Source organism: Anabrus simplex, chromosome 2 (assembly GCF_040414725.1).
Source record: "Anabrus simplex isolate iqAnaSimp1 chromosome 2, ASM4041472v1, whole genome shotgun sequence".
NCBI classification, from domain to species: Eukaryota; Metazoa; Arthropoda; class Insecta; order Orthoptera; family Tettigoniidae; genus Anabrus; species Anabrus simplex.
The window spans coordinates 1075015313-1075030685 of NC_090266.1; positions in this window are offsets into that span (position 1 = coordinate 1075015313).

The window sequence follows — 15373 nt, forward strand, 5'->3', positions numbered from 1 at the left end:
GGAATTGTAATCATAATTAGTGAATTCCATTGACAAGGGGGCTGGGCGTATGTGTGTATTCATAAATCACGACGCAGGTCACCTACTGGAGTCAATTCAAAAGACTTGCACCTGGCAAGCCGAACTACCTCGGACACTTCCGACACTAAAATCCATGCGCAGTTTCATCCTGTCACAATGTTAAGCCCAGTAAAGTGTGACAGTAGAAGTAATATTACTGTATATGTTAACTGTACGGATGCGATAAAAGTGTTGTGGATACTTAAATCCACTTATTTTACTAAACAATTACATTTTGATAGTTTTTCTCTCTTGGGTTCCATATTTCTTCTCTTTGAAACACTGCATGAATAATTTATTCTTCCATAGCTTCAGAAGCAGCTAAGTAACGCTAAGCAATTAACCAACACTGCGCGTTGTCTGGCGCTTCGCTTAGCTGTAAGGTAGGCGTTCAGCGCAGCAGGGCGCGGACGCTGTGAACACCTGGCTTAGGAACAAAGCACTGGTTATGCTTAGCGTGACGCTTGCTGTAAGGTAGGCGTTCAGCGCAGCAGGGCGCGGACGTTGTGAACACCTGGCTTAGGAACAAAGCACTGGTTATGCTTAGCGTGACGCTTGCTGTAAGGTAGGCGTTCAGCGCAGCAGGGCGCGGACGTTGTGAACACCTGGCTTAGGAACAAAGCACTGGTTATGCTTAGCGTGACGCTTGCTGTAAGGTAGGCGTTCAGCGCAGCAGGGCGCGGACGTTGTGAACACCTGGCTTAGGAACAAAGCACTGGTTATGCTTAGCGTGACGCTTGCTGTAAGGTTGGCGTTCAGCGCAGCAGGGCGCGGACGCTGTGAACACCTGGCTTAGGAACAAAGCACTGGTTATGCTTAGCGTGACGCTTAGCATTGAGCAACACCCTACACACCATGCGAAGCGCGCTGTGTGTGTATGTGGCCTAAGACTTCTTGACGCGTTTGTGTAATCTCACATTTTCATTTCGTACAAAACCAAAGCACAGCACAGTCAGAATGTTTAAAGTGGCGAGCAGTGCGCCGAAATGTACAACTGGGGATTTAGATGCAAACAGAGGATTGTGAAAGAGCTTAGTTATTTCACATATCTTGCAGACTGAGCGTTGAAAGCGTAATGGAGATGTGTGTATAATGTATGTTATTATTATTATTATTCATTTTAGGAACATCGAAAATATTGGGCGATAGCGTAGTGTAGCCTATTAATGCGAGTAGATAATGTATGTCTGGTGGCCTCTGTTAATGAAGTAGTATACTTGTAGTTCAGTATATCGGTGCTGAAGAAACAGTGCCACGCATCCAACAGTGCTCTTCCTATCAATTTATTTTCCTTAAGACTGGTCACGCCTCCCTGCCACCTATGAATATGCATTCTACCAGACAATTTTCGTTTTGTTCATTTTCCTATGTTTTCAATATGTGTAACGGAAAATGAACCTTACCGTACCATACTGTAGGAATGTGTATTTGCATAACGTATTTACTCATTTCTACAGCATAATGTATTCAGGGTTAATTTCGTGCTGTGCATTTAGTGTGTTTAATAACACTAACAGTCTAAATATTTTCAAAACAGACAGATTTGGAATTCAAAGCACCAACAAGAAAACATGTTTCGCATAGATTGTGCAATAAACGACGAGTGCAATCCTGCCTTTATTCTTTTGTCAACTCTGATATTGATACTTACGTTTTTATCACTTAGTAATGCAGATCCCCATTTTTCCCTTCAAAGAGCACCAGTAATCAGTTTCCGAAAGAATTGGTTTTGATTATTTTGGCACGTACATTGCTTGATATTAAGTATAATGGGGAACATTTCTCTATATTACTTATATCGTTCCTTAATTATGCCAGGAATTTGTAACTCTCCGTACGTTAAGATGAATTCTTGATTCAGTTCCCTTCAAGTTCCTATTTTCATTTCTTTCTTTAAATGCCGGGCTGAGTGGCTCAGACTGTTGAGGCGCTGGCCTTCTGACCCCAACTTGGCAGGTTCGATCCTGGCTCCGTCCGGTGTTATTTGAAGGTGCTCAAATACGTCAGGCTCGTGTCGGTAGATTTACTGGCACGTAAAAGAACTCCTGCGGGGCAAAATTCCGTCACCTCGGCGTCTCCGAAAACCGTAAAAGTAGTTATTGGGACGTAAAGCAAATGACATTATTATTATTATTATTATTATTATTATTATTATTATTATTATTATTATCGTTCTTAAAATTTTATTTATACAGTACGTCGACATTGTTATTGGATATTGCGGTGACAGAAATTATTTCGAATCTATTTTCTCAAATCGAAGGGCTTTCATCTCCTTTTTATAGCATTATGTTATATGGAATACTGATAAATATTGTGTACCGATTTTCTGTTTTTTTTAATATATCGTTATATCAGTTTTCTACGTGTTGTATTGAATTCTTCATTACTTCTATCGAAATGCCGGAGAGATTACAACAGAATATATGGGAGTGCTAACGAAAACATAGCATATAGCTTACAAACAGTCCACTACCAGATATGAACTGCGGCTTCTACTTTTTGAGAAACACAAGGAGAGTCAAACATTTCCACACATGGAAACACGAATGAAAATGCTAAACATGCAGGTCAGTACGAGCATGTAAACTAAGGAAAAAAGAGTACAACAATATATCCACAAGAGCAAATATATCTGAAATAACCTACGTATCACAGAAATAATTCGGGGCAATTTTAAAAGAAAAAATCTATATAGCACACTGCCAAATAGGACCATCATACGACATTAGATAAGATTAACGATTTCAAGTTCTTATTCCGTATATTTACTCAGAATTTCAGAAATTGAAATAACGTATAAGAAGACTAATGGAATGCATTGGCATGTGCGATAAACGATGTTTCGTAAGGGGGAAGATGGGCTCTGAATGGACTCATAAATTGAAAGTAACAGGTATGAACTTGGCGATAGTGACTGTTAGTATAACCAGGAGAAAACAATAGCACGGAAGCATTTATAACGAACAAGTGCACACTAAGACAGGAATTCACACGCTGGAGGAAGCAGTGCTAGTGAATCCACTTCGACTGGAAGATCGCATGAGATGAATAGAGTACAGTTTACTTAGGAGATAAAGGTTTAGAGGAGAAGAGAATTACATGGAGACCTAGCAGATGATAGTCAGATGTATTATCAATCTAAATAAAATTAGTTTAGACTTTACATTCTGAAATGACCATTTTGTTTGACTAAAATTCTTTCCAAGTCTTACAAGGACATTAGGGACCACCAGTTCAATGACTGTCTGTCTTTACGTTGGATATGTATGTAAGTATGTATGCGTTAAAGTATTTATGTATATATTGCTACGTAACGGCAGATAGGAAAGCCTCCGTGGCTCAGACGGTAGCGCATCGGCCTCTCACCGCTGGACACCGTGGTTCAAATCTCGGTCACTCCACGTGAGATTTGTGCTGGACAAAGCGGAGGCGGGACAGGCTTTTCTCCGGGTACTCCGGTTCTCCCTGTCATCTTTCATTCCAGCAACATTCTCCATTCTCATTTCATACCATCTATCAGTCATTAATTAATCACTTTTGGAGTGGCGACCCCATCGTACTAACAGCCTATATCTGCTTCATTCATTACATCCCTGACCCGGTCAAAGACTGGAAAACAGGTTATAGGTTTTCATTTTCAACGGCAGATAGGAAATAGAGACACAACGCACACAGCGTTAAATGTTATGACTAAGATTTATTAACTGACTACTAATTGTTTACCCAATACACAGGCACACCAGGACCACGGCTTACACTACATAGTACACACAATTATACCAGTTGTGCTCCGTCTGTTCTCACTACTCAACCGCACTAGTTGTTCACTGTATCGCTTACAAACTAAAACTATCACAATACTCACTCTTCCACAACTCTCACTGATAGTAAGTCAGTTCCACAGTTATTCTCACTGTACGCTATCACAGCCACTTAGTTCACCGTCCACGGACAATACAGTCTCGCACTCCTGTATGTTATACGCCGTCAGTAAACTCACAGTAGACTTCATTCACTGTCCCTTGCCGGTTTCTCTCACGCTCATCCAGAGACACACAACTTCACTCACAGCAATTGGACACGAGAGACTGTAATCCTCGACGACAGACAGAACAGAACGAATTGCCACTTCACGGACAGAACCGCAATCCTTGCACTGCGCTGCTCAGATGTATTGAGCCACTGCCCTGATTAACTGACTGTGAACTGTACGAGAGTACTCACACTCACACAGTATTCTACACAGTGCTCGCATACAGCACTCCCTCAACAGCACTAACTCTCCGAGTGAATCTAACTGACTGACAGAACTGAACCCCTGAAGCTCGTCCAGCTTGCCTTAAATAGGGAGGCTGGTCCTTCCAGATACTTCGCAAAAGAAGCAGCTCCTAGAGTTATCTCGAATCGGAATGGTCTGGTTTTAATTTCAGGTCGTTCTCCCACCGTCGGGAGGTCTGAAGTGAGATTTATGGTGTGGTGCCAGACAGGGCTGGTCTCGCGTGTATGTCTCGTTCATGATTGGTTACTGAGCGGCGAAAAGCGGAGCCCTAACTCGGTGTCGTCATTCTCGGCCGGGGACATCTAACTTACTCCTCCCAAGGCCTTACAATAAAATGTCGGAGATGGCCGCACTAACGCTGTAAGTATGTATTTATGTATGCATGTATGTATGTATGTATGTATGTATGTAAAATAAAGGATGTTCGACGTGTTGCTCAAGGACAAAGGAGAAAAAGATTAAAATTTAAAGTGCCAGAAGATATCCAAGGAAGAAATATTGAGGAGGTCTGAAGGGTAAACATATGGAGGAGGTCGCTTCTGAAGTGGGTACATTTTTAACAGCTATTTATTCGCTTTACTGAATTTCAAATTTTGCTATGTACATAATTTTTCTTTCGATGCAATTCTTATAGGAATTTTACTGTTGCAACTTGGTAAGGTTGTTCTTAAAGGTAATTTAAATTTTCTCACCGTTTTGATATGCTTTGAATTTTAATAGATAGAATTGAATCGCTCTATTACTGGAGAATGTTTTAAAATGAACGTTTACAAATTTCTGCAGAGAAAAATTTCCATCAAATACTGAAACGATGAGCAATTTGTGTTCCTACATCTATGAGTAAATATTGAAAAAATTCAGCTTTGTCTAACAAGAAACGTTCTTGCCCGGGGCTTTTTATTATACCGAGTTTTAGGTATAAAATGTGCAATAACTCCAAAACTAAGACAGCTACGCAGCTGTAAATTCGTACCGTGTACATTAACAATCCCGTATACATATGGTTAACATTTTTCTATGATATAATTAAAATGTAGAAGTTTAAAATGTAGTCATACTCCCCTACAGCGACCTCCAAATGAAGGAATGCCTCGAACCTGTGCAAAAGAGAGAATAAATTCGCAACCGTCATACAATATCATCACGCACTCACCTAGAGATGTAAATTACATTTCCGGTTTGTGTTATTCTCTTTGTTCGTGACGGTGTATCCACCCATTTATCTCTCATGTTATGTAACTATGGTCTTTCGACAGGGTGTATCCTATCCTCATTGACAGAAGCATCAGCCACCCCCCGAGGGTATGTACAATAGTTGTGGTCAAACTCTCATCTCTTCATTTTCTGCTCGTCTACTTCGTCTCTCCAGCCACCAACCATATCATCACAAAGGACCAATATTCATGAACACTTCTCCTTCTTTCTCTTTTTCATCTCTCTCTCTCTAGGAACAAGTGCAGCTCTGCCCCTGCGGGTTTAAGTAATCGAGAAGAAGTATAACCGCTTCCATTCGGGATGTTCGTTAAGGAGAGTGCGAAGCTGAAATCTTGCTCCTAAAGCTTCACTTCACTTCACTTCACTTCGTGAGTGTTTGCATAATGGGTCTGGATCTGGGTTTTAATTGAAAAAAATCTCGCAAATCAATGCCTCGCTTTGAAATGGGAAAAGAAACGTCATCTGAAAGTGAAGTTCATGAAGGAGAAGTCACAATCACCTACAATCATCTAATGAGTGACTAAAAATTCTACAGCATTTGTTCGCAAGATATTTCTTCCCTGGTCCAGCCGATAATATTACAAGTGTCATTTAGATGGTACCAGTTTCTGATGAAGGCACTGGAAGTCTGAAAGGTTTTAGTCCCTATTTGAGAGAATAAATAAATAACTACGGTTCCCAAAATGTAAACTGATACAGAGGGGGAAAATGGAAGGTGGAATCGGTCATGCTGACCAAACGACCGTCCTACTCCTCTTGTTCTAAAGACTTCATTATATCTTATACTACCGGGTGTAGTTTGCTAGAGGCTTGAAGACGGAAGAGTATACTTGTTGTAACAGTATACTTTTTGGATATATTTAGGGTTCAGAAATACCTTGATCACCAGCCCAGTGTATTCGTGTGAGTGATACATTTCTCAGTACCCTGGCGGTCGTAATTTAAAATCATATTATTTGAGTCTGGGATTATTCCCGATATATTTGAATTTAAAATCATACTCTGTTACGGACTTCTCCTTTAATTCGTCAATAAAGTTCAGAAATGGTGTAGATATTGAGAATCGCAGTGTATGGTAGCATTCTGTTTAATTCCCAAAATCTTTTCAAGATACGTATCTTCTTTGCGCCTGCGAAAACAACTATGTGGCAATAATTTTGGAAAAATACTGACCCGCAGCAAATATTTTTTCTTTCTTTTTTTGAGAACGTTATATATTCGGGGCGTCGACCTAAGAAGAAATCTTGCCCCTACTTTGCACCATATCGTCGTTTCCAGGACAAAACCTCCTATGTGTTAATATTTTTGGAGATATACTGACCCGCAGCACATACAATATGAACAACGTGAATGCCTTGACAATATTCACACAATATTGCACCTTAGATGACAGAACCTTACCGGCCAAAGTTCTAATCTAAAATATTTCACATAGGAGATTTTGTCCCGGCAGGGAAGATATGTTATGAACCTGCGTGTATTTGGAAATTGCGGAAGTGTAAAGTGTTGAATGTGAGGAAAGGAACATTAAGGACGACACAAACACCCAGTCCCCTGGCCAGGGATATTAATAATGTACAATTAAAGACCCCTGATAGACCGGGAATCGAACCAGGGGCCGCCGGGTGACAGACGGACGCGTTGCCCCCTACACCGCGGGGCCGGGTGGCACATATCTTATGAAGAGCGAAAATTGTTTGACAACATCGGCACAATATTGAACCTTAGCTGACAGAACATTACCGGTCAAAGTTCAAAGCTAAAATATTTCACGTAGCAGTTTTTGCAGGCGCAACCACTAATCTTAGTCTTTGGCAAGACACGATGTGTGAAAGTCTATTGGACATGAAGTCAAGTCTCGATCAGATCCACACTGAAATGGGTTAACGTCTTGATTTTTAATACAAGTATGCATTTAACTGTTTTCTTCACGTCGCACCGACACAGATAGGTCTTATGGCGAGATGGGGCAGGAAAGGGCTAGGAGTGGGAAGAGAGCGGCCGTTTAAAAATTGGAAACGACGGAAAACCATCCTCAGGGCAGCCGACAGTGGAGTTCGAACCCACTATCTCCCGAATACAAGCCCACAGCTGGGCGACACTAAGAACACGTCCAACTCGCTCGGTGAAATGAAAGTGTTGCTGCAAAATTCATCATTTACTAATGTGTATCGTGCAAATTGTAGATAGCATTGATAATGAGTTATGACCATTACTTCCAGTGCCTACTTTGCTCAAGTATAGCTACAACATAGCTAACTTGCCTGCTTGAAACATGTTCACGATTATATCCAGATAATGTTTTGGATACATAACGTAAACGATTCATCCTCTGCTTAATATTTCAAACTTGAAGCGTGCGGCCGAACAACGGAACAAGCTCCAACTTGAGCAAAGTAGGAGTTTTCGGTGGAAAATTGAAAGTGAGGCCTCTTCTGTCGTGATTCCTAGTCTTTCTGATTGAAGTAGACTGAAGCAATGGGGCACGTGCACAGTCAGTTCTAGGTGGATGCAGGATGAGCTGAAGTGTTTTCAGCCTCTCTTACAGATTTGCTCACTGGCGCTTGTCCCGTTGTCCGGCTGCACGCTTCAATTAGGTTCTATTATTCCTCTTGGCTTCACCTTAATCTAATTAATACACTCCATTTGGTCAGTTCTAGGTTACCAAGACTGTGTTTACCGGGCTGAGTGGCTCAGACGGTTGAGGCGCTGGCCTTCTGACCCCCACTGCGCAGATTCGATCCTTGCTCAGTCCGGTGGCGTTTGAAGGTGCTCAAATACGTCAGTCTCGTGTCGGTTAATTTACTGGCACGTAAAAGCACTCCTGTGGGACAAAATTCCGGCACCTAGGCGTCTCCGAAAACCGTGAAAATAGTCAGTGGGACGTAAAATAATAATAATGATAATAATACTTTTTTTGCTATTTGCTTTACGTCTCACCGACACACATACGTCTTATGGCGACGAAAGGGCAGGAAAGGCCTAGGAATGTGAAGGAAGCGGCCGTGGCTTTAATTAAGGTACAGCCCCAGCATTTGCCTGCTGTGAAAATGGGAAACCACGGAAAACCATCTTCAGGGCTGCCGACAGTGGGGTTCGAACCCACTATCTCCCGGATGCGAGTTTACAGCTGCGCGCCCCTAACCACACAGCCAACTCGGCCGCATATTATTATTTTTATCATTGCTTGCTTGCTTGCTTGCTTGCACTGTTGACATTACTGCATATTAACATAACTGCAGATGTTGTCTTAGGCAGCAGGAAGATTATACATATACTATTTTGGAAATGACGTCGTTAGATCATGTAATTATGCACATCATGACAGATTAAGCCTAATCCTGCTGTCTTAATGCTGTTGTTGGTTATGCGCACTGTAATGAATGAAACTGCTTATAACTGATTCCAGTACTATGGAAAACTAAGTTATATTACCATTCTCCATCACCAGGGAAACCAAACTTCGTACAATTATAGTTCCGAACATGTGTGTTACAACATGAAGGCTCATGCTGTGGTTTCTTGTAGTAATGTTCTAGTCTGTACACCAAGGGAAACAAACGAGTTACCTAGTACATGGTATGGGTGTCAGAATACCAGTTACGATGGAATAGGAGCGAGCATCGCGGAAGTATTCTGATTCATTGCCTTCTTGGTACTCAGATGGTTACAAATAACTATCCCGACGATCACGGTTGAACCACCAGATCCATTTCGAAGAACGGACAGACAGACTGACAGATGAGCATGAATGGAAGGATAGACGGGCTGGTGAGTGAATTGATGGATGGAAAATTATAATTACTGTGACGGTAAATTATTGGGCAAAACATTTTATTCGCTATTGGTTTCTCTCTTAAATGCAAAATTAATTATCCGTGCCAAATAATGAAGGACGCCAGACACTGCCCCCTTCTTACCGGGCATAGCTCAACCGGAGAACGAGAGTCCCGAGGGTGGACCATTCGTTGTCTGGCTTTACTTATTTTCGAAGGCAGGGAAAGAGACAAGGACTAGCGGCAATAACACAAAAATATAAAACAATAGGTTTTGACATTTATTGTGAACTAACACATTTGACACAACAAATTTTATTAATAATCTTGTTAAAATATAATTTATTCTTCTCCGCCAGTTCCTTTTTTTCTGCGCCAAATCTCCTTTATGTTGGCTGACATTATTCTGAAAAATATACACCTGGATTAGCCTACTTTTGGCTCAATGAAATAATAACAAAATAAAAATAATTTTTGTAGGAGGACCTCCTCTCAATAATGCATTATTCTTGACAAGTTAAACGAATATGAAATTAATCTGATTTCCTTTTATCTTGAATGTTAAATAACCATATTCATTCATCTAAACATCTATCTTAAATAAATTATTCCTTCCTTAGGATGTTGAATAAGCGTCATTTCAATTAAATTGAAAAATTAATTAAACCAAAATCTAATCAAAATATTTTCAAAAATGTCTCTACTGGACTTAAATTTTTCACAATTGTGCCTGTACAATAATTATTCCTCTCAGTCTTCCTCTAATATTTCGTCTGATAAACGAAAAGTTACTCTTCAATATTTGACACTTCCTGAGAAAAATTTTAACATCGTCAGCTTTACAAATTTGAATTGTGAACCAAGTCCACGGAAATGATCCTTCCTTATTCATTACTGTGCGATACTCTGAACTTTTCTTAACTTAAATAACCAATAAAATTCACTAAAGGTTTAAATTTTTAAAAAAGTTATGCCATCACAAACAACGACGCTGACAATCAAGTCTCAACGTAGCGACCACGTGGTCTGGCCAAAATCATGGTCAAAGAAAATATTACAATGCACTGAAATAATATCATTCACACACACACAGCATTCACACTAAGGCACACGAGAATTATTTACACTATTTTCAGCGAATCCTAGCCTTTGAATATTAATTTTTTATTTTTAATCCTAAATATTGGAAGTCTCTCGATGACGGTATCGGGCAAAGAGAAATTATTTTACGTCCCTCAGAAATGGGATGAAGTCTAGATAATCACTTAATCAACGAAGATGAAATTAACAACGTTGTCCATGGTAATATCGGTGGTTGATGCCTGAAGAAATTGTCGACTACAAAAATGCACATAGAACAGGTCAAATATAAGTATTCGCCTTAATGGTTCATGAGTCACGACATTATTATTACTCAACGACACATCTACCGATTAACAGGTGCTCCACTTGAAGAAATTACGTTCCACAAACGTATTCTCCAAATAAATCTCAATAAATGGATTCACAAGTCACAAACACACAGTAATAATCCATCCATAAGTCAATAAAATATAATAAAAGATCCGACGAGAATCTGCCATATTCCAGGCTCATATTCATTCTAATTGAGCACACACTAACATTATACACACACGATCAAGCAATATTTAAACTCATGACCCTTATTCATTTATTTAACCCGAGATGAAAATTTATTATTATTATTATTATTATTATTATTATTATTATTATTAATATTATTATTATTATTAGATGTGCGAGATCTAAAATTCGCGGAAACTGGAATTCGACAATATGTCAGATGACACTAACACGCCTTCAATTACACATGAAGAAAATTTTACATAGAAATCCGGCGTAGCACAACATGCCGTAAATCTGTCCCACACGACTTCCGAAAAAATATTTTTCAAAAATTAAATTGTTAATTATCGGTGAGGACAATGATTTTTAAAAACTCTAGACTATTAAATGGGACAGCTAGAATAATCGTAGAAGACACACACACATTCTAGCTAAACTAATAGAGACCAAAATCATACACACATGAATGACAAAAACTACCATCTCCCATCGGAAAGAAGAGTGAAAATATTCAAATCTACTGCAAGACTACAAGAAATATTACCACTAATGAATAAGAAAGCATTATTTCTACAAAGATGAAGAGATAAACATTATTAAAGTGTACTTAAATGCATGATGTAACTGGATCTTCGCCGATGGTCTGGAACATGTGGTCAGTTATCTGCCCGGGGTCGCTATCTCCCCATGACGAAGATTGCCTACATTTTTAGCAGGTCATCGTAGCACCAGTATTCCAAATAAAGTTGTTGCAGGCTTCCTCTTCGCAATATGACAGCATCTTGAGACACTCGTTCCAACACGTGGCGTAGAGTAGAGGCTAAAACTAACAAACACTTTTAAAATATGTTCCGCACACACACGCGATGAAATTAATGATAGAAAAATACGTAACTTGTGGCGAAGAAAATCTGCCGAGCTCGTTGATTCAACTGTAAACGAGGGATGGCTGGTTTTACGGTCAGGTAATTGCTTTAATAAATAACCATCTTGAAGTAGACAGTAGATATCACTTCGAAGTTCACAGCACGCCTACGTTCGCAGCAGAGAGACGAACAGCAGAGTATCAGAGTACAGAACCGGAGAGCAGAACAGTAGAGCAGAACAGTAGAGAGAGAGTATCAGCGTAGCAGCAGAGCAGTAGAGAGCGATTTTTCCGGAAACACGGGTTTTTATGCATATCCAGGGAAAGGGGTGTGGCACTATAATTGTCCGTAATTGGTCGACGCCTAGCGTTCATTTCTAGAAATTACTTCTGCATGTAATCTCACATGTGTACAGGCTGCGTGTCTCGGTGACCTTGGCTCGCTCCCTTCAATGTGTCACGCGGCCAGCTGATCGCTCCGCCGAGAAAAATCAATACATTTTCCCCCTGCCAATAGGACCAGTTTTTTACCTGCTGGGAGCTGTCTCTGTTATACTAGGCTGGAGAATATCGTCTGCGCTGATGAAATAAAGTCTTACACACGCAAATACAATAAATGCTTATTGTAGGCCAAATTTGAAGGGGACAACACTAGGGAAGTTCCAGGAATTCCAGGATTTCCGAGTTCGTGTGAGTAGGAATATGGGCTGTTTGGTAAGGAAAGTGCAGTAATAGAAATGTTCTATAATGTTTTGTTTTAATAAACTGGTGATGGCTTTTGTTGTTTTACATGGCCTGACTTCTAAGCCATCTACCCTTAATAAACTGAATTTGAACTTTCTTTCTAGTTCTCTTACTTCGCACCGACACAGATAGGTCTTATGGCGACGGTTGGGTTAGAAAGGGCTAGTCGTGGGAAGGAGACGGCCGAGGTCTTATTTGAGGTCCAGCCCCAGCATTTGCCTGGTGTGAAAGTAGGAAACTACGGAAAAACATCTTCATGGCTGCCGGTAGTGTGGACGAACCAGCTATCTCCCGAATGAAAGCTCATAGCCGCTCGTCACTAACCGCATGGCCAACTCGCTCTGTAGTGTTGATCAGAGGAGTAATTCATAACACGTGTTTTTATCAATATAATGTAAGAGTTTGGACATTGTTCAAGTAAATGAATGCAAGTTAAAATTGTAATAAAACGTGTGACTTTTGTGTTAAAAGTTATAGATGCTTGTTGATATTCTTCAAATTGACAAAGAAATTAGTGCGAAATTGGGCAAGGAGCACCTTAAGTTTTATTTTAATTTCAAAATCTTTTGTTAACCTATCCCTCATAGCGCATCTTTCCATAGAGAGGCCCTAAGAATTACCAAGCACCGAAATGTTGACCAAACTCACTTGGCAATACTTTTTTAATACCTTTTGGTTGGAAATTGTCAGCTTGGTCAGGCAATAATTACAATGCCTTGTTTTTGCTTCTCCGCCTCCCTCGATAAAGATAGATCACGCTGATTTACAATTCTCTGCACGGATGACAGGCGTATGCATCCAGGAATTGACGGCATGGCTTTAAAATGCTTGGCTGCAGTCGTAAACGAAACGTCAATACGATAATTAATTGAATAGATTAATTGATTTCTCAATTTCTGCAATATATAATTTTTGCCTTTTTGATTTGATATTTACCTAAGCATTATTTCTTAATCAGTTCCAAATTTATCACGTCCTTATTTTTTCCTCTAGGATCTGATCAACGACCTGCTGAAATATTTAATTATCTATGTAGTAAAATGAAGTAATTACATACTCAATATGCATTGTCAAAAGATTCCAGGACCAAACAATGAACTTCATTATTAGCCTTTGATACTCACCGACCGGTTAAAATTTCTGAAAAATGGGAGTGTGTGTTGGGGTAGAATTACACTTACGGAGTTAAATAGCGTATGAATCTCATTTACAAATTATGATATTAAGGTATGTCACATAATCACCTATATCCTCGCTTTCTTTATGCAAGTGGGGAGAATGTTTCCAGGTATTGGACCTGAATGACCTATACCAGGTCGAAGAATCCATCAGGAATTCTGTCCTAATGTCTCGTTTCATTTCCTTTAACACAGAGCGATGCGGACATTTAATACAACAGTCTGTCATAATAAGTCTAATACAACGATAATTCGCATAAGAAAATCATCTATATATGATAAATATCTCTCTTTGAATATTAATATAACTGAATAAATGCGTAAGCCGTTTAAAACATTACTAAGTTTACTGCTCGACTGATTTAGGCAATTTCTACTTAGCATGATTATAAAAAAATGGATAAGATATATGTTCCCAAAAATATGAGTAGTAATTGGGGCGTGGACACTACATCCCAGAACAACACAAAACGTCCATATGAACATACTGAACCCTTGAATTACCATTCCATCGTTGGTCGGTCACAGCAGTTGCAGTAGAGCAATATTGAACTCTTAAATCTCGGGGTCGTTGCGGGAATAATTCGGTCACGATCTTAACCAAACGATGGGGTTCAGAAGAGAGCCTAACTACTTGAAATGAGGAGCAAATATGTGCTTACTAACTTTTATTGAATCAATTAATTGCACAAAAATATTAATTTACATAAATCCTTGATCAAAATATTATTAAATGTTTCAAACGCAGTCACATTGCATGGCGTTATTTTTATTGATCACAATATGAAGAATTCTTTTCGGAGAAAAAGTAGAAATCTCACTGATTAGTGGACAGCGAAACTGAAAAGTGAAAGGAAAACTTGAAAATCGGGCACCTATTGACCCAAACGATAACTGAGAATTAATCCACACGATCCGTGGGAAATCTCACCTTCAACAAATAGAGTTCCAGATTTACTTTTAATTAAGGTTATCCACCAGACAAATACCCTGTCGGATACGGAAACACCTGCCGAATGGACCCTTAATCGAACCAAATTGACTATCAGTTGCTTTGGATACGTTGCGAGATATTATTGGAAAGCATGGTGTTCACTACAAGTTAACAGCAGTATTCACAATTGAAAACAAAATTCCACCATGTATTGTTATTTCATGACACCCTTAAGTTATAAATTAATCCCGATGCTGCAACATGCATCACCCAAACAGCTGTTCAGAAGGAACCAACGGCAACACGTTCCGAGAGGATCTTACGTTACGTCGTTCTGAAGGAACAAAACTGCGAAATTACAGGAAACACTTATTCATCACGCATTTAGAAGAAATGCCAAACACTGAAGTTAAATAAAAAGTGGTAAATCACTTGAAAAATATTATTATAAAACCAACTTTCAGGTTATAAATGGTTACGTTACGCTTAATAAAATTAGAAGTCCACATGGTAAAATAAAATAAAACACAGAATGCTTTCCTTTATAACAATGATTAACATCACAGATCGATCTACTTATTGTTTGTCCCAACACACTATCTATAAAGTTATCAATTGACCACACTCAACTACGTATTAAAATGAAAGAACGACAAAAATTGAAATTAAAATATTTTACCGGTTGACGAATCGAACCCGCATTCGTAACTCAAGTCTCACCTATTACTAAGT